This window comes from Empidonax traillii, unplaced genomic scaffold (assembly GCF_003031625.1).
Source record: "Empidonax traillii isolate 1590-97213 ecotype Southwest subspecies unplaced genomic scaffold, ASM303162v1 scaffold177:size1754471, whole genome shotgun sequence".
NCBI lineage: Eukaryota > Metazoa > Chordata > Aves > Passeriformes > Tyrannidae > Empidonax > Empidonax traillii.
The window spans coordinates 180,835-200,589 of record NW_020955370.1 but is presented as its reverse complement, the minus strand read 5'-3'; the positions used below and the strand labels follow the sequence as shown (position 1 = coordinate 200,589).

Here is a 19,755-nt window from a genome sequence, read left to right as displayed (position 1 = left end):
CTAAGGTTGGAAAAGACCTCTAAGAGCATTGAGTCCAACCTTTACAAAAATAATTAAACAAAAAACAACTATAACTCACAAGATTTATCATAATTTATTTTATTCTGGATCAGAAGAAACCAGGGAACCACTTTTTCATCCAGCCACCTGTAGATCAGATCCTAGTGGGGGAAAAAAAAAAAAAAAAAAAAAAAAAAAGAGTGTCAGAGTAAAGCAACTGTCAGCTGTGAAGATCCTGATTTGCACTGTTTAATCTAGAGCATACACCTCAGGAGAGAACAGCTTGCTCCCACACAAGCCAGTGGCACCAGTACCCAAATCCTCTTTGGCTTTAGTGGTAACTTACCTATGGTGTGGTTGCAGCAACCCCTGAGCAGTGAGGAGGAGCCTGTGCTTACACAAGTGACTTATCAGTGGCCATCAGTGACACTCAGTCCAGGACAATCTTTCTTCTGTTGCTTCTAGAGCTGGAAGATACCACAAAGCAAGGCTGTAACTGTTTCCCTGCAGAAGTCTGCTCTGAAACAATTCCTGCCCCTCTAATCTCAAAGCACTGAGTAGCTTTTACTTTTCCTATTTATCATCAGGCTGCCTCTTCACCTTTTCTCCCCTTACTTCTTGGAAACCAAAAGCCCCACGTGCTTTTCCCAGTGACTGATCCTGCTTGGAACAAAGCTGTATTGCCAGAGCACCCAATGTGACTGGTGGTTTGTGGTGCCATTCCTTCCCTCCCCTTTCACACATCAACCTTGATTTCTTAAGACGTTCCCTGTCATCAATTTTGCCGGCTCAGCCTGTCAGAAATTGTTATTGACCTTCTGCAAACAAAGGAATTCTGTTAAATAAAGCGTAAAATCATTTGGCAGAATGCAGCTGTCAGCTGCCTGGAGACAAAGTGCTGTTACAGCCTGTGTATTCAATGACTGTACATCAAGCAAAGATAAAAAATGCATTTCTTATCTGCCCTTCAGCGTGTCAATGTTTGCCTAAAGGGAACTTAAAAGCTCTTTGCAGCTCTAAACTGTGCTATGACAACATGCTCAGCTCCAGAGCCGTTGTCTGGGCTGCAGGGAGCCGGTGCCACTCGTCACAGGCTGGGAGGACAGGGGACAGTGCCCCACGGGTGCCACTCGTGTCCGTGGAGCCTTTGCAAGGAGACCCCACCGAGGGAAGCACATGAGCCTCAGTGGAGTTTTTTTTCCTCACAGCTGTGTCAGACAGGGATAACAGCACATCACAGGCTCAGTTCCTCTCCTGCCCTTGGCTGCACAAACCCCTCAAGTCCCACGGGGCCACGCACAGCGCAGACACCCGGGTGCCACCGTGCTGATGGCAAATGCTCTTCCTGGTATTGTTCCTGGAAAAGCCTCCAAGGATTAGGCATCCTGATCAGCACATGAGTCATGCTGCCTGCGGATCTGGCATATAATTAATGAATTTAAAACAAGCAACACAAAATACTGAAGAATTCAAGAATTCTCTTACCAGCTTAAGCCCAGCTTAGCAGCTGCCCTCTTGCCAAAGCTGTGTTTGGGCAACAGCAGCCCCAAGACTCTGCAGGACCATTCCCTCCTAGACACAAGTTACAAGGAGAACTGTCAACAAAAGTGCTTTATTTAAAGTTTGTCCTCCACTCATTTCCTTTCTATCCCTTCTGAAACAAAACCCAGCCCTGGGTCAGAGTGAGAATTAAAGACAGAAACTCTCCACTGAGAGACAGGCAGCTTTTGTCTCACAAACTCAGGAAAGCAGGAACCAGTCCCTCAGACACAGAGGAGCATGTTTGCCAGTGGGCTGTCTCACAAACGAGAAACCTCTGGGAGGTGGATGCTATTTAAATCCCTGCTTAGGAAAAGAAACCCACCAGCTCTCAGACGTTGGTAGTTTGGACCCTTTTAAGCTGTTTCAAGCCGACATCCTCCTCCACAAACATTTTAATCCAACTCCCTCCTTGCACACAAGAGTAATCTATCCATCCAGTGTGTAATTTGTCTGTGGGTTTACCTTGAGAAATGCATTCATCAGACCCAAGACAGACACATCCCCTCAGGGGAAGGATTCTTCAAGTTGTGTCCTTTCTGTGATGACCCTTTGGGGCACGTGAACTGCACCTCCCCACCCCCAGCAACCTGATGCAAGTCTCAAACTGCCCCAGGGCACCTCCAGGTAGGCAAACAGAGCAATTATTCTTTCACTACGTCTATTTCTGTGACAGACACAGTTATGAGATGAGCTGTGTCAAGTGTCTCCATAATGGGCTGACATCCAATCCCTCCTACCTCTAATCCCTTCTGTTCTGGCTCATCTCTGACCACGCTGACAAGCAGGTGCTCTGCTGGGCACCAGCACCAGTAAAATTCCCATTCATTCCGTGCTGCCTTTCAGCCCGTGCTCCCTGGCAGCAAAGGGCAGCACACTCGGGTGGCAGCCACAACAAAGCTACAGCCTTCATTGTCCTAATTACATTAATCAAGCCACTGGGCTTTTATATCCCCTCCCAGGAGCCCCAGAGACATAAGGAGGATATCACCTGACACTGAAAAATGAGTCTTATTTCCGTAGCCCAGGAAAAGGAGAAGAAAATTAGGACTGTGGCAAGAGAAATGCTGATGTTTCTTACCATTGTGCAGCTGTGCTGCCAGTCCAGTAGATAAATCAGGTCCCCAGACAGGCGAGTGTTTTTATCCTTTCCCGACACCGTGCCAGGCTCTGAAAGGGAGGAAAAGGACAGTTAGTTCATGTAGCAAAGCACTCCTTTAACTTTGCATCTTTAACGCCGAGCCTCAGAGTGACACTTCCACAGACGAAAGATCACTTTCAGACAGGGATAACTTTTATCATCACCAGCTCAGCTCCCAGAGCAGCCAAACCGCGGGCCCCAGAACCTCGGGCCCGTTCCTGCCCCCGTGGCTCCTCAGCCAGGGCAGCACTGACCCGCCGCTCCGGGGGGCTCGGAGACACCCCCGGCAGCAGCGCTCAGGCTGAGCTACACCCGCCGGCCATAAAATCCTCTCCCACAGGCGCTGTGGGGAAGCGCCGGCACAAGCGGAGTCAAAACCCGCAGCGCGCCCGGCCTTGCTCCCTCCATCCACCACGCCATGATGGGGGGGGGGGGGCTCCATTACGCGCCCCCCACGCAGCCATCGAGCCCTCGCCGCAGCCCTACAAGCGGTCCTGACGGCGCACGCGAGTCCCCCGCACGCTCTCCCGCCGCTCCCGCGCCCCCCGGGGCCGCAGTGCCCGCGGATGGCGGCGGATGCCGACCGGTCCCGCTCACCGAACACAGCTCTGCCGCCATGCTGTCCCCATGCACGGTGGAGAAGGGGGGAGCCGCGCGCGGGGGCTCATGGGAGGTGTAGTCCCGGCCCGCTCAGGTGCGCGGGGGCTCATGGGAAATGTAGTCCCCCGGCCCGCTCGTTAACGGCATTTGTTAATGACTTATTAATTCTTCGCGTCCCCAGCGCGCTAAGGAGATGTGCGTGATTGTGCTTAGACCGTTAAATGCTTCAAAAGGCTGGACAAGCATTAGCTCGTGGAGGAAGGGGCTAATTAGCTGGAAATCGGGGATTAGTCAGAGATTAGTTAGTAAATATATGTGCCGTGCTTTGAATAAGCAACGCTTCCAGGATGTGCTGTGATTGTCCTTCTCTGTGAAAACCTGTCACGAAAACCACAGGATCCTGTCTAGCTTACATATGAAACTATAAATGAAATAATAACTCCCAGATGAAACGATATCTGATCCTATTTACCTTATATATGAAGCCTGTATGAACAATAACACAGTGTGAACAGAACCAAAGGGAGGAAAAATGCAAGCTGCCAGTATCACTTTCTTGCCCCAGGGGTTTATCCACCCTTGTGGAGAAAAGCTCCAGTGACTGGGAACGGAAAGCAGTCAAACTGGAGCCTGAAAGCAGCAAAGTCTGAGTACAGGTAACAAGCCCAGAGTCACAGGGATGGTTCCACGCTGCTGCCTGCTCTGGGAGCCCCTTCTCCAGGCAAGGCAGTTGAGTTCCCAGGAAAACACAGCATGACTTCATGTTTATTTTTAGTGCCTGGATCCTCCTAGCCTAGCTCCTATTTTAGAACCTGATTTTTTTTTTTTTTATTTTATTCCAGAGCACAGATTAAACCCAACTCACAAGCCGTTTACTCTCCAAAATGGCCCATATTGTTTCTTAAAGTCTCTATTAAAAAGTCAACAGGCTGCAAAAGGCACTTTTTTTTTTTTTTTAAGTGGTGTAAGAAGGCTGTAAACAGATACTAAGGTGGTGCTAAAAATAAGCTGCTTCCAAATTAAGCAGCTGACTGTGAGGTGTTCCCCAGCCCTCTGTGCCCTCTGATAGCTGCAGAGAGCCTCACAGGCTGCTCTGGCAGGATGGGCAAGACATGGGGGAAGCAGCTTTTGGTGAGGCTCCTGCTCTGGCTCGAGGACACCAAGAGATTCCATGCCTTCCTGCCCTAGAGGAGCCCGTGGCACGAGTGTTTGGCCTGGCAGGAAGGCAGATGATAACACAGAACAGCAATAATTAACACAGCCCTTGTTGCAGCGGCCTTTGCTCTGTGAAGATATGCTTGGCAACCTGCCTGGCTGCTTTTAGCTTCCCAAATAAGCAAATATAACCCATCACGACTAGAATTAGCCCTCTGAGTCCCCAAGGGATGTAAGCTTTTAAAAACAAAACAACTAAAATCCTCCTTTGTGCAGAGTTCAGGTCCTGGGGGAGAAGACATGGATGCGCTGAGGGATTTGCCACCGTCTTGATTTTCGGGTGAAAGCTGCTCAGCCCATACTCTGTGTGTGCCTATAAATGGATAAGGTCTGCCAGGTACCAAGTAATTAATGGATTCAACAGTTAAAAGCTCAGGAGAATGGCTGAGCTAAGTGTGGAGTTGATTGGCTGTCATTATTCACGGCTGCCGTGCACGGATAGTGTTTCCAAGGATGTGCTGGAGTCGGAACAAAGACTCTGGACGAAGGGAGATGGTCATCTCCTCGCCCATGCCAACGCTCCTCTAATTCTCTGCAACTTCGCCTGTGTTGGAATCAATCACGTTTTCTCAGCTTTTCCCTTTAGAGGGCGACCACGTCCCACGGATCTCCGGCGTGGAACCTTCACCAGCGGGAGCTGCAGGACAAGGCAGAGCCTCCCCGAGGTCAGCGGGCCACGGTGGCTCTTCTGAGGGTCTGTGAACCTTCCTAGGGATGTGAAGGAAGTTAGTCTGGTCTGGACAGTTCTGTTTGAACATATTCTCCTTCCTCGGGCAGCTGCAATGCCGCTCCCAAGGGCAATTTGGACGTAATTCGGAAAGATTTCCTGTGGCCAATCTCCATCAGTTATGGTATGTTGTTGTTCCAGTCTTTGAAAGGTTGAGCAAGTAAGGAAAGCTGTGAAAAGGGCACGGAGATCTTCTACACGTGAGCTTTTGGGGGCTGCTCTCAACTTCCCCACAGAGGATTATAGGGCATTGCTTCTTCCAGCAAATCATATGAGACATTAAGCCCCATCTTTCTGATTTCTCAAGGTGCCTCAGTATCTGTCCTTCAAAGCTACAGCACTACCCTCTCTAAAGAAGTCTCAGCTCTGCGGTGTTTGGTTATCCCTAGAGCAGATAATTGGAGAATGTGCAGAGTATGTGATAGAGGAGGGAAGGATGGACAGAAAAATGGAAATCAATGACAGAACTGCTCCAACTTCAGCTGGCCTTTGATCCCACACTCGAATTGAAGGACAAGACCTTCTTTCAGTTTTCCACTCATTTCCCTTCTTAGTTGCCTGTAAATCCCTCAAGGGAGAAACTCTCTGTGCTTACTGCCACCAATTTGACCTCCTCTTGGTTTCCCCCTCTGCCTGTCCAGGTCCCACCCACCTTTCAGGGGTGCCCTGCTGTGGTTATCTTTGGCACACGGCCAGGGTGGGAAGCAGACAGGGTGCTTGAACTCATTGCAAAGCCAGTTCCCCCATCACTAACTGCCTCTGGCTGGTGCAGGGGGTAGCTGGATGATGTTTGTCCCTGTTAGAAATGCTGGGTGCACAGCAGTGCACAAAGAACACTCCCTTGGGCTAAGGCTGGAGGTTCCTTGCTGGTGTTTCAGGTGCCAGACTTCTGAGAGAAGAGATCTGTGCTGTTAAAAAAAAAAAAAAAAAAAGCCTGCCACGAGGTCCCAGATCCTGCTGTCTGCTGCTTCAGATCAGTCCCAAGAAATGGCAGACAGGCTCTTTGGAGCCTCAGCAGCAGACAAGCAACATCTTCCCACACAGGACAAGGCACACTGCAAACAAAACATCCTTCCCTGCTCCCAGCAGCAAAGCTCTTAAGCCTCCATTTAATGTTAAATACACGTTTAAACCTAAACCCATTCCTCCTCAGCATGTCTTGCATGCTTATGTAGAAATTTAGCAGACTCAGGAATGCTCTGCTGTAACGGGGGCCTATTTGAAAGCCTGTGCACTGAATAATAAGAGCTTTTTCCTTACAGAATATCTGTGCAACAAAGGGATGGCTTTTCTGGGAGCATGGTGGGAACTGCAGGCAGGGCTAAGGTATGGATTCTGCAGGTAGAGAACAGAAAAGATTCCCCTTTCTCCCAGTAGTGCAAAAGAAGCAGCAGCTTCAGCCACTCAGATGCTGCTGCTTCTGCCCCTTTTTCTCAACTGAATTTTGGGTACAGTGCAACAAAAACAGTCTCAAGGTATTGTCTTCAACTGCAACACAGAATGGAGCTTGAGGAGACCGTGTTGGGAATGGAGACGAGCTGATCAATGGCTTGAGCCCTTCAGGTCTGTGTCCCAGCTGGGCAAAGGGACCATCTTTGTGTGGGTGAGCCAGAATGCAATCCCAGCTTCATTCCTTGAAGGAGCCCACCACAAAATGTTCCAATGGCAGTGAGTGCACAGACAAATCCTGGGGCCAGACAGATGCACTGGTGCAATAGCAGCATTAGGAATCCAGTTACTTCATGGCTGAGTATGTTTAATTAAAATAAATACCCTCAGAACATATCTGGAGATAGAAGATGTGTACAGCTCCACAAATGCCCTCAAAACTAGAAGGAAAACCTTAACACTTTTAAGCTAGTGAGACAGGAGAAAGATTTCCTTTTAGGCCAGGTTAGATGAGCAAGGAAAGGAGAGTTGTCCTTGCTTTGGGCAAAGAGATGGATCCTCTCAATTTTCTGTGTCAGCCTGAGAGATTACAGCGTGGTAAGCAGAAAGGGAGTGAGTTGGTATAAAAATATCCAGGCAATATTAATGAGAAACTTCTCAGGTCCTCTTTTATCACAAACAGTGTTTCTGTTTGCTTGGATTGCTCGGCCACCCAGCACTTGGTTCAGCCAACCCAGTCTGCGCTGTCCTGTAAGCAATATTTCATCTATCAGGCTCAGATATAAGAAATATGCTGGGCAGGCACCGAGCAAACAAGCATATTCTTGCAAGTAATTAGCATAAACTGCACTGAGGTCAAGCGGTTGTGTCGGAGCACAATGCAAATCAACACTTCCTCCTCCTGCAGATGGAAAATGGAGAATTGCAAATGCCATATCTCTGCCTCACCTCTTGCTTCCCATCGTTTATTCCAGGGGAAGGAGATAATTGTTTTGAGGTGCTTTTGAGAACAGCATCTCTGCTGCTTTCATTGCTTAATGGGAAAGAACATGCTTAAATGATGGAAGGTCACGTTATTTCAGGACCTTTCAGGTCGTTTTTCTTGCCCTTGTGGAGGGAAAGCAGGCCAAGTGTCTAATTTGACCAAATCTGAAGTGGTAAACTGAGGCCTCACAAAGTGACAGAGGGCAGCTGGTTATAGGCCACTGGTTATTCCTTCTGCTGTCTCTAAAATGGTTTGTTGAGGGCATTCTCCCAGTGACCAGTGACATCTGCTTGAAGGAGCCCTACTGCAGGGCATCAAACCAAGGGCCACTGAGACTAATGTAATTTTTTCCAAGAGATGTCCAAAATGAATGCCTAGGGAATGAAGGAACAGTATTATCACATACGGTACATCTCCCAGAAACTTCTCTGCCACCAGCCATTTGTGGGGTGTGACACTTGAGAGCCAGAGGTCATTTCACTCCCTCTGCTAATGGGTTTTCTCTGGCATGGAGATTTCAGTAACTTTCTTTTCCATGAACTTGCTCAGTCCCCTTTTGAACCTGAAACAGCCATTCCCTCCTGTGGGGAGGAGAGGGACCAGCTTCCTTTCAGTCGTTTGTTCTGTGTCTGACTCCTGCTTGTTTTGCTTGGTGGCCCCAAGTTCTTGTACAAGAAGAGACCATAAATGGAGAATTCCTCCCCACTCTCACTGTGCAGGCAGAGAACTTATGGTTCTACTTATCCTCCCCTTCTCTTCAGGCTCACAGGTGCGATGTCTTCAGAATAGATCAAAGAGTGAGTGTAGTGTTGTTTTAAACCACTGTTTTCCTCTAGAATGCGATCTATCCACTTGCAGATGGCTTTTATGGTCTCTAAAGCCTCCCATGGATTAGCCTGTGTTTGACTGTATAAACATTTTCTCTATCCCACATCCTGCTTCCACAGCATGGCTCGTACTGCCTTCTCTGTCCTTTCACTCAGTCCAAACATCCTGCAGAAAGCCTCCAGCTTTCCTTGACAGCCTTCCTCACTCCCTCTCCCCACAGGTTGCAAATAAAACTCGATCAGCCCAGCACAACCCCCCAGATTCCTGGAGACCTGCCTGCAGGGGAGAGACTCACGTGCCTTTCTTTATGATCGAACTACCAACACACGTCCTGCTGCGCTGCTGTTGCAGAAAGGTCGGTCTGTCTTCAGCCATCTCTCTCCCCTGCACGTCTCGAGTGCTCTCCTTTCTTCCCTCAGCTGTCATCTCCTCGCTGCTGAGGGAGGTGGGCGGGAGAACACGCACCGCGGGGAGATGGCTAATCCTCCGTAGCGCTGGTGCTCAGGGATGGGAGAACTCAGCTGCTCTGGCATCCTCCTCCACCTCTCCTCGCGGTGTCAGGGGCAGAAAACCCCACCGTGGCTACCTGGCACGCGTGTGCACCAGCGTGTGAGCTCTGCGGTTTGGGGGATGCTGCTGGGGGCCTGGGGGGAGCTGGGGGTGTGTTGGGAGCTGGGCATGCACCCCTTCACGTAGCAAACCAGGGGCTGCACTCACCCACACGCTGCAGAGGGGAGGGAACTGCTCCCTGAGACAGCAGGTCTCAGGGTAACCCCCTTCCCCAGCAGCTGGAGGGGGCACGACCGGGGATTAAACGAGCAGGCAAGGTGAGGCAAGGGGAACCAGGACAGCGTGGGTGGTGCTGTCACAAACCACAGCACCTGGTTTACCACAAAGTTACATGTGAAGTGCTGCTGACTTGGAGCAGCTGGCAAAAAAAAAAAAAAAAAAAAAAAAAATGGAAATACCCCCTCCCTCCTCCTCCCCAATCATTATTTAAACAGTATAAAGGTCTCTGTAAATGTTTAAAACAACGTGGTTGGGAGGGGAAGGAGGAAAGACAAACAAGTTTGCTGTTTCAGCTTTGCAGAAACAGATCTTATTTTTTTGGCAGGGTTTTATTAATCCAGAGGATCTAGCTGCTAGCATTCTTTGGGAGGCTCCAGATTCATAATCACTTCCCGAACATCTTCCTCCAAGAGGCTGCAGTTTGGCGCAGGCACCACCCTTGGTGTCTGTGTTTGGCCAGTGCCTCGTGCTGTAGCATCCCAGTTCATGGCCAGGGCACCTATGCCAGGAGTCACTGGCCCTGAGTGCTCTCTCCCAGAGATGTTTGTCTTTCCCAGACCTAAGTCTCATGATGGTCACAGCTCAGCAGGAGCCAGGGAGCTCAAAGGAGCAACATTCTGTGGGCTGGCTGACTGCTGGAGTACCTTTCCCATGTGAGCAAGGCAGGAATCAGGACCCCCTCTCTTCCCTGAGCACCTCTCCCAGTTCCCAGCTTGCTGCCCTTCCTTCCTCATCTGTCTCGGTACAACTGCCAGCACCTGCTGCATTACCACAGCAGAAACCCTATGTAATTCCTGTTCAAATACACAGCTGGCAGCGTAACTTCAACTAATTCAGCTTTTTGCTGTTGAAGAGCTGGAGCTGTATCCTGGTTTGGCTCCAGGCTGAGAGGGAATTGATCTGAAGATCTGGGCATTGCAGTCTGCTAAAGATCAGGGGTTGTTCTCCAGCCCCCATCCAGATCTGATTCTCTGTGTCCCAGATCCCAAACCCTGGAGCATCAATCCTGCAGGAGAACCAGCAATTATTTGGGCTCTCATGGGGAAAGGGGGCATCCTGCTCAGCATGAGGGATACTTTGGGCTTGAAAAATGAGGTATCATCCACGAGGAGCACATGAGAACCAGGTGCCCGGGGACCAGAGGACTGTACTCCCCACCAACCTGCCAGAGGTCTCAGCTGATCCCCAGTTCCCAGTCAGGGACAGTTTCTGCCCAGTCCCACCTGCTCTGTTCCTGCCCAACCACGGAAGGGTTATCTCTTGAGCAGAGCTGCTCCTGTTGCCTGGGGCTTTGTGCAGTTGAGGTGGGGGGGAACTCTGATACTATTTTCGACCAAAGCCTGAAGAGTGATGTGAGGGACCAGCTGCTTGTGTGCTGTCCTGCCTCTCTGGAGTCCCGTTCTACTCAAATCAATAACTACCCACAGACAGCACCAGGAAAAGCTGTTGCTGGGGTCTCCTTTGCTTTTCTAACTTCAGCCAGATCCCATGCAGAACCTACACTGAGATAAAAGAGACTGACACAGTGTGAAACCTTCCTCCTCTTCAGCAGATGGTGTTTGTGACAGTGGACTTTGCTTGTGTGGTTGTGGCAGAGCGGCCTGGGCTAGCCGAGAAACAGAAAGGGAAGCTGCAGTCTGGGCTTGCTGGGACCGGCTTGCTGTGTAAACCTGGCCTGAAAGGCTGCATCACAAAGGAGCTCTTGTTTTTCTCAAGGATCAGGCTTTCCTCTCATCTCTCTTACCAGCTAAAGCACTGTCATGACTTGCCTGCCAGTCAGTAGCTCCAGCCCCTCTGCAGCATTCCCGGTGCTCTCCCGGGACTCGCGGGGAGCGAGGAGGTGATGCGTGTCACAATGTGCACTTCACGTTACCTTCGCAGAAAACCTAAATGCATCTTAACTGGGGTTAACCCGGTGTCACTGCCTTAGGCATTAGCACATCGGTGCTGCATCTGTCCTAGCTGTGAACTCTACATGCTTCATGCCTGAAAACCCTCACGGTTGGAGGAACAGTGCCCTGACTTGAGTGAACCAGTGAAATGGTGTGAGATGGTGTGAGTTATGGCTGGTACTACTGATGACTGAGTCTGTTCCTGCATATCCTGCACGGGGAAGGTGGAGCTGAACCTCCATCAGGCCCATTGCTGTCAGACTGAGACTGCTGAGCACGAACTGCAGTGGATGTTTTCAAGATAAACCTCAATCTCAATCTTGTTCAGGGTGAACAAGAAGAAGCATATTGCCTTGATATTGTCTGGAGGCTGCCTTCTACACCATGACTGAGGGTAGAATTTGGTTACCATCAAGAACTAGGTGTCAGCTGGCATGAACCCTCCAAGAAACTGGGTTACCAATATTTCTGACCTGATTCTATCTATCACAGGAGCAAGTGTTGCTCCTTCAGCAGGAAAGGCCAAGAAGCCATGTACTCTGATGCTGTTTGCGTGCCTCAGCCAGTCCCAGGCCTCCAGAAACTCTTTTCCCAGTTCCCTGTTGGCTGTCTGAGCATCTCCCTGTTCCCAAGCAGCCTGCCATGTAAACCCTACCATAACCACAGGAATCTGTGAAGAAACTGGTGGGTATGGTAGGGAAACTATTGCATGGTCTGTCCCACATTTGTTTAATACCCGTGAGAGATGTTTACCTTCTCGAGGAGAGGGGCTGTGTACATCTGTCAGCTCTGCTATCCACGCACGCAGCATTCCCATGGACACACACGCCACCTGAAATCCGAGAGCCAGCTCAGCCCTGTGTACACATCTCCTTGCCAGCCTGGCTCCGATAGCACCAGGCTTTCTCACAGTGCTTGGAAACAAACCTCACTCAGCCCTGACGAGCCTCAGAAGCTCTTTCACAGCAAGCCATGTGTGAACTTAATGTGTTCCCTATCAGCACCATCTACTTGCCTCTACCCTCCTCAGTTACAACAGGCACAACAGGCCTGGGCAGGTAGGAGGACACTGGGCACAGTTAAACTTGGATGCTGGGAGGTTCAGCCAGAGTCCACCCTTCCCCACAGCATTGCCTTCAGCTGAAGATCAGATCTCTCTTTACCTCCTCTTTCACTCGAAGCTCTCGAAGTGGTGCCGTATGGATGCAATCATGATGTTCATTAGTCTCTGTCTGAGCCCCCTCATGTTGCAAAATCCCTGGAGGGGACAGGCTGGAGCGGGATGGGGTTTGCTGCAGCTGAGCTCTGGTGGTTTTTCCCCTGGGGTTTCAAGAAGTTTTGTTCCACCCATGAGAAGTGCCAGGCATCAGGGGAAGAATTGTTTCTTGGCAGCTGTTTCCGTTTTGCTCTAGAAAACTGATGCTGCGCTAGGAATGCGCTGTGACTAAAACTCCTCTGGGCTGCTCAGGTCAAATAACAAATTGCAGCAATAGGGGAAATGGGGGACAGGAGAGCACTTCTGATCTGCAGAGAGCAAACAGAAGGGCCAAGCCCTTTTATTTCCCTTTCATCCTTCCCTGAGCCAAAAGCAGGAGGTGAGCAGTCTGAGGGAGAGGCGGAAGCTGAGGGTTGGCAGGCTGCTTCCTCCCACCTCTGGCAGCCACGGAGCGCAGACATGCACGCTTGGCTCTGCCTGTGCCTGCCCTGGGGAGCTCTGACACTGTCAGTCTTGTTGCTTTTGAGGTGGTGTCTGATCCCTTTGGAGAACAGACCACTCTCTTTCCATTTGTTTTGCAGAGGGCTCGGGAAAGCTTTCGGGATCAGAGGATTAAACAAGGGGTGTGACGAGCAGTGACAGTTTGGGAAAAACACAGGCAGCAAAAGGTTTTGATACTGTCAGAGAACATGACAGGCAGGTTCACAGCCCCTGCAGGCCTTGGCTTCCTGTTTTCTTGTGCCAAACAGGGAAAACAATCCTGTGTGGTGACAGAATCACAGGTGGTGACCTTGTGGGAGGCAGGGCAGAGCTGGAGATGCTGAGAGCAAAGTAGAAAGCCTAGGCAGGGGCTAGGAGAGGGGGGAGATGGTCTGCAGGGACTGGGGAAGCTGGGCATGTCTTTCTTTGAGAGGATGCTGTGAAGCATCTGGAAACCCGTCTCTGATGTGCTCAGCTCTGTCCACTGCACCCTGGAGGCTGAAGTTGCTCTCAGGGCATCTCTTCCTCCTGCTCAGGGACTGCCAGGGCTGATAGGAACCTCTGGGGCTGGAGAGTGGGGGTGAGAGGTGCAGGAACCCAAAACTTGTCTCCTTGCCCTCCACTGGCTGAAGGTGCCAGGACTGAAGATGGGGCCATCCCTGCCCAGCAGACCCTGGGTGAGCCCAGAGTGGGCACAGCCCTAATGCTCCAGCCCCTCGATGCTGCTGCAAAGTGGGTCGCCCCATCAAAACAGACCTTGCCTTGTTCCCAGACTAAAAGAAGGGGCTGTGTGATAAAAAGCTGCAGCTGGTCTATCTAATCTCCCACCAGTGTCTGCATTAACTGTCAAGACAGTGATTTCCTTGATGCTGAGCAATTTTTTTCTGTGCACGCATCCAGCTAATCAATTAAGTTTCTCAGCAGCTTCCTCCAGCATTCAGGCTTGGAGGGTGGAAGGAATTTGTTATTCTAGGCACTGTTGGAGAGGCATGAACTGTACTAAAAGCAAATTGGTTGCGCTTTCCAAGCACTGACACTCTTCACTCACAGCTTGTCTTGCTGATTTTCCTCCTCCCCACCTCCTCCCTGCTCTCCTGAGCACCTCTGGGTGCAGCCCTGGTCAGACCAGCTCACACAGAGCTGGCCTGAGGCACATCTGCTCAGCACCACACTGTGCCCAGCTGTGCTGGAGCTGGGTGTTTGAGATACTCCGTGTTCCCTGTGTCCCAGGCAGAGGCATGGATGTTTTCCTTGGGACAGGGTCTTCCTACAGCGGGTCAGTTTGGCTGTGCCAGGGCTGAATGCTGCTGAATTATCTCACCTGCTTTCCCAGCAGGTATGAGCTGGCAAGGCTGGTTACCACGCCACTGTCACGGGTACCTGCCTCTGCTGAAAAACCGTTCTCTCCTGATGCTTTTTGTTCCTTTTCCCGTCTTGTTTTTCTCCTTTTTGTTGTTCCTTGCCCTGCCTAGGTGTGGTTCTCCACATATGGGAGGCAGACACCAGGGGATGCATTCACATCCACCCCAGTAACCTTGGTCTTTGCAGGGCTGAGCACTGGGCTGAGAAAGGGAAGTGGAAGGATCCAACAGGGTGGGTGGAGGCACCAAGAAATATGGGGACTTTGGGGTGATCCTAGGAAGATTTATGGATGGTTGAAAAGAATCGTGTCTCCTGCCAGATCTGATACACCCTGGCTCTCTTCTGGTGGGAATGGGGATGTTTTTATGAGTATTTAGCAATTCAATGGCTGAAACATGGGAGTGGCAGGGTTGCTGGAGTCAGGAAGGCCATAGAGGTTTTTTAGGAGGTCAGGCAGTTGTGTAACACTCCTCACTCCCCACACTTTGGCCTGTCAGGATATGTGCACACATCCTCCCAGGCCAAGGAAAATTTGGCCCCAGCAGGACTGCTGTTGGCTGGGTGGCTGATGGGTAGGGATGGCCACAGCTTGAGTCCAGCTTGGCCTGGAGGTGAACGATATCTTTTCAATCAAGTGCTGCCTGGCAGCCTCAGGGGTGCCTGCTCAAAGGCTTCCCTGCAGGTTTGTTGCTCGGTGTGTCATCCTGCTTGGAAGTCTCAGCACAGACGATAAGGAGGAACTGAGTGAAGAAAATGAGCCATGCCTTCAGAGGGTAATCTTTATCAGCAAGAGGATTTCAGCCACCTCCAGTCCTGTTCCCTACAGCAAAATAATCTGCTGCTAATGGCATTCCTTTTTTTAAAGCTGAATCCCATAGATGTTCTGCTCGGGAAGTGATTTGGTGAACCAGGAAAGAGAACCCAGGATGCCTGCTGCCAGTCTTCTTTCCAAGCCATTACACAACACTGTTCTGGGGTTAACAAACCAAAAACATCTGGGAATAATCAAAGCTATTTATGCTCTGGGAAAGCATGGCTGGAGAAAGTTTGAAGGAAGCAACTTGAAAGCTCAGCATTGTTAAAAACAGTCTGGAAGCCCTGAAAATTAAAACTAGGGTAACATCTACAAAGAGCGAGGAAGTATCAAGAGAAGGATCTAATATCCTCTGCGGAGCAGAGAGAGACGGAATGAATTGTAATGATTGAGCCTTTACTAAGCTACAGGGCATTAAAAATTGCTTTGGAACAAACAAATCTGCCATTCCTGCGGTTTCCACTGGCAGGAGAGCAGAGGGAAAGACCAGGGGTCTGGCTTAAAAGCAGCCTGGGGATTGGCAGTGTGATTTAGAGACAGATAACTGCAATCCTCCAAATGCCTGGTACTGGTGATGCAGAGCCCAGAGCGAGCAGTACCTGCCAAGGCTGGCTCAGGGGGGATGCAGGCACTGCCATGGGAAGGGGAACAAGACAGGTCCTGATTCCTGGGGGATGTTCCTCCTGGAGGTTGACAGTGCCTTGCTGCCTGTCACTGTGGGGAACGTGCTCAGATCTCCTCTGGCGTGGGAGTTCAAATGATCCTGGGATCATCCTCTGAGCCTGGTGGATAACCCAGGGCTGGTAGCAGGGACTGTGGTGCTCCTTGTGCTTGCTGAGCTACCTGCAGCACTGACCCTGCTCCTTCCTCAGCAACCTGGGGGCAGCTTCCCTGGAATGACTCAGGGAGCCAGCCCCCACTGATGAAAATCCCCTCTTTTAGCATCACTAGGAGGCAAGTCTCTTGCTGGGAAATCTCATTTATGCTGATTGGTAGAAGCTTTAATCTTGGAGGGCTTCTCTCTGTGCTTTCCATTCCCTCTTGTACTACTTTATATCTCCCCTTACTCCTGCCTCTGGCTTGGTCTGGAATAAAAGAGATCTCTCTCTTTCCATCCCTCCATCTGAGAGATGGAAAAGTTGCCTGGGCATATGGAGGGTGAGCACCCTGGAGGAAGGACAGTGGGACAACCAGCCACCACAGGAGCCATGGAAATGGTTAAAGATTTGGGGAATCCAGATTTGCTGCATCTTCTGTGACAATCTGGCCTCCCCAGCATCCTTGTAAATGAGAAACCGCATAAGCCTCGCACTCTATTATTGCTACAGAGCATTAGAGTCTCTCATTTAGGATAAACATTCTCATCTCCAGCAGAGCATGAATAACATTAAATGAGATAGTTAAAATGTTTCAGGCCAATTATAGCCCCGGTGTAACTTCGGCAGAGTTACACCAGGGATTAATTTGATCCGGAGAGCTCTGCCTCCTGTTCCGAACTGGGATTCCAGCACGGGTAATTACATCCTGCCTCTCTGCACTTCCTCTGGAGTTTTAATTGGGTTGAATGGACTCAAAATTCTGCTCTTTTCTTCAGAAAGCCACCAAATTTCCGAACTGCTACACAGGCTGAGGGAGCTCTGCCCTGCCTCTCTGCCGTGCTAGTGAGGGCCAGGTCTGCTCTGGGGTGCTGACAGCCCAGCATGGGTGCACAGCAGCCTGCACCCCTCTGTACCTTCTGCTAGTAAAACCACCAATCTGGGGGGGTCCAGCTCTCGCCTCCCAGCCTGGATTGCAGACCAGGCTCCTCGTGCACTGAGACAGGCAGCTGGACTGTCTCCCTCTCCTACTTCCCAGCCTTCTCAGTAAATCAGTGTTAATGAGGGACATTTGACCCTCTCTTTCCCTGAACAGCCTTATGAAGCATTTTTGTTCCATGAGATAGTTAAGAAACGTGAAGCAATTTCCTCTCCTTGTTTCTACTCTATTTTTTTCGGTGGATTTTCTTTTTCTTCTTTGAGAAAAGGCAAAGTTACAGGCCACACACAGCCTTTAGGATGCCTCAGAAGTGGGAGCAGAGGAGAGACAGCAGGGTCTGATGTGAAGGGGATGGAGCAGCCAGGCCAGTCAAGATGAGGTGTCCCCAGCCCTGGTCCACTTGGTCCGTCAGAGAGACCATGTGTGCAACCAAGACAGGAGGGCCAGAGCTGGGAAAGTGCACTGGCTGGCTGTGATTAGGAATTTAATTGTGAAGGAATCGAATTCCGAGGCATTATCTCACTGAGTTGGAGCAATACAGAGCCATACATCCTCCATAGCCAACTGTACACAGGGGTGAGGGCAGAGGGAAGGGTGCTGGGAACGGTCTCCCTCGCTGATTTCCAGGAGTTTGTGCTGCTGTGTGGTCCATTTCCCTTCTCACAGAGCAATGACCAAAACAGACAGTCAGATAAACCCCGGGGAGCTGGGCCCGGCCCCCCAGCCTCGCCCCCTCCTCCAGGCTGTGTGGGACTGCGGGTCCCACTCCACCTCCACCCCCCCAGATGGGGGTAGCCCCCTCGCCTTTCATTTCCCTTTTTGCTTTTCCCACACTGCATTTCAGTGGAGACAGAGACGGAAAGAGGAAGAGCAGAGATGTCACAATCCTTTCTTCCTCCTCAAACAAACAGCATCTCCTCAGTGGGATAACAACAGCGGGACCACGATGGTGTGACCATGTCCATCAACCTCCTGACCTAGAGGAGACCTTCAGCATCCTTTGGAGAAGTGCTGGTGACACCCTGCCTGCCCCATGAGGGCTGCCACGACCCCTTCTGCGTTTCTTGTAAAACGGAGGGTGGTTTTGGCCGGCAGAGAGAACACGACGAACGAGGTCAAGCAAATTCCCACTCCCACCCGCCCAGGGCCTTCCGGGACCATCCCAAATCTCCGTGCAGACCACAAACAGCTCGTCATGGCCAGCAAGCCTCAAGAAGCCGCTGGATACAGGCGGGCTCGCCCGCTCTGAGCTCAGCTGCTGGCTGCAGCTGACTGAGTAAATAAAGAACATTTCTCACGAAATCCACCCTCTTGGAGGTCCCCAGGCGGAGATCTGGCCTTTCCGTGGCTCAGGAAACCTTTATCCCCCAAATCTGCAGCAGCCCCGAGCTGCAGTTGATTCGGCAAGCGATGTTTGCACACCCAGGTTTGCAGTGCAGGGACCCCGTTCCCGGCAGCACCGTGACATTTGCAGGTGCCATTCCCATCTGGCCCCCTTGTTGTATTTTCTGGGAGGTTTTGTGTGCTAGTCCAGATGGGGGGAAAGGTCAGAATTATTGATGGAAGGTCCAGACTAAAATCTGGACTTCCCTAAGCCCAGGATGACCGTGCCTGGACTAACCCTTCAGATCAGGGCTCTAGTGGGCTCCCCTCCGCAAGGTTCTTCTCCTAGTCCTTGGGGCTCTCATAGCTCCAGCACACACCCATATTTCTTGGGGCTCTTCTGCGTCCTATTTCTGACCTTGCAGATCCTCCTTGTTGCTCATCTCTGCCTACCCAGAGCTGAACAGCCTCCACCCTGATGCCTCCTCTGCAGCTAAGCCCTCGACCTTTATTTTCCCTTAAATCAATACCTAAAAGCCATGCTACAGCAATACCAGCATGTCAGGGGAATCCAGGTGATTTATATCATCTGAGGAGCTGATTCTGTTTTTGAGGCTCAGTCCTGGTAAGCTTTTGTCTTTTCAGCTCCCAATCTCTTCTGCACTGTCTTCAGGTCAGTATTGTATTCATCCCCTGACCTCCCTCCCTGGCATTATTGACTCTGTATCTTGGTTTTAATCTGCTATAAAATGAAGGCAGCTCCAGGTAAAAGCAGTTCAGTCCTTCCTGATCATAATACTTCTTTTGCCAAAAAGAAGAAAAAAAATTGTTAGACATGAGCTGAAGTTGAAAAGGCTTAATTAAAAAACTTACAGGGGAAAAAAGCCACGGGGAAAACTCTACAGACTTTTGTGAAGTTCTCACTGTGGAGAATCAAGCTGCTGGGAGCTCTTGTTCATATCTCTGGCTTTACCTCCACGGCAGGGAGGTGACCCTACAGCTTTAGGATGGGGAGAGGATGCTGCCATCAGCCTGGAGCATTCTGGATAGGAGCCACATCCCAGGCTTCTTCCCCCCCATCACTGCTCAGCCACTCTCCTCCCTCCAATGCTGGGTCCTGCTGTGGCTGTCTGCAGTGGTTGGCTCTCAGAAGCAGCAAACAGCCTGTTTTGGGTGCAAACAGGGTGTATTTGCCACCCCGTATCACACCAGGGTGTATTAGCCCTGGTACTGGGCCGGCACAACTGTGCCCACAGAAAGGATTCAGCCTGTAACTACTCCACTCATCAAAAAAACCCAAGACCTGTCTCCTTCTGCCTAATATCTATTGGCAAAAGCTTCAGGAACTGCTTTTTCGGTTAGTTGAAGCTGATGTTTGTGAGCCCACCATTCCCAGTGACTGATCAGATAGACTTTTCCCATCAGAGCATTTATTTTTCCAACAGGACACCGAGTCCTGAAACAAATGAAGGCTTGCACAAGAAATCCTCTGCCTCAGTTTGGCAGCAAACAGAAAACAGGAATATTTTTCTTTATTCTAATACCAAATTTTTGTGGCTAAATAGAGCCAAAAATATATCTCCCCCCCCTCCCCCCCACACTTCTCCCAGACACGAGACATCTCCGAAAGCTGAAAGCAACTTTTCCCTGCCGTAAATGGACCAAATAAACCCAGCACGAGATTGGTGTTTAGGAGAAAC

At 50.5% G+C, this 19,755-nt stretch overlaps 1 long non-coding RNA gene and 1 other non-coding gene across 7 annotated transcripts; both read right to left on the bottom strand.

Moving 5' to 3' along the window:
• Positions 1-72: 72 nt before the first annotated feature.
• On the bottom strand, positions 73-17,923 carry LOC114058603. Of its 6 annotated transcripts, none has more exons than XR_003571496.1 (5): positions 17,913-17,923; positions 2,621-2,709; positions 1,486-1,572; positions 347-467; positions 73-161 (listed from the first exon to the last, which is right to left on the bottom strand). It is a non-coding gene; the product is annotated as an uncharacterized LOC114058603 (long non-coding RNA). The 6 variants fall into 6 exon arrangements; XR_003571497.1 differs by lacking the exon at positions 17,913-17,923 and adding an exon at positions 8,720-9,088; XR_003571495.1 differs by lacking the exon at positions 17,913-17,923 and adding an exon at positions 3,278-3,322.
• On the bottom strand, positions 2,777-2,852 carry LOC114058609. Its single transcript, XR_003571503.1, has one exon. It is a non-coding gene; the product is annotated as a small nucleolar RNA R38 (small nucleolar RNA).
• Positions 17,924-19,755: the final 1,832 nt, after the last annotated feature.